Below are 597 nucleotides of genomic sequence, written 5' to 3'. Positions count from 1 at the left end.
TTTCATTTCTTTTTATCTGGGAAACTTTTTTCTGAAAATACTCTACAAAAAGTTAAATTTCTGAAGAAATATTTATTTGCAGTATCTTTTCTACTCATTTTTCAGAAATGCATTAGTCTTTGCATGGTCCGATCTGAAGATACCACTCTTTGGACACATCTGTGGCACAAGGGCCATCATGTACTTCTATTGTTTTTATATCTTTCACTGTTGGCTAATGCTTTATCTGACATGGAGGAACGTATCTTGTGATGCAAAACACACCTGATTTCACTTGCAAATCTTCATTGTTACTAAAACATTTGATTATCTTGTCGTGGAAATACTGCTTTTCCGGATTAGTATAATTCACTGCATAAAATACATGTAGCTACTGAATCATCATCAACTGTAATTGATTTTGAGAAACTTGTCTTCAGTGGATTCTACTTTGTTTTTTTCTGACTCTTCCCTGGCTTTATCCTCAATGTCACTCATAACCAGACTCATGTCGAAGCTCACATACAAAGGTAAGCCAAGGGAATCTACTAAGAAATGGCTCACACCTGATTTGATTGATGAATCATCAACCTTTTTCCATTTCTGATTTTTGTTTTT

Source organism: Penaeus monodon, chromosome 27, assembly GCF_015228065.2.
Source record: "Penaeus monodon isolate SGIC_2016 chromosome 27, NSTDA_Pmon_1, whole genome shotgun sequence".
Classification (NCBI taxonomy): Eukaryota; Metazoa; Arthropoda; class Malacostraca; order Decapoda; family Penaeidae; genus Penaeus; species Penaeus monodon.
This window is presented reverse-complemented; position numbering follows the sequence as displayed.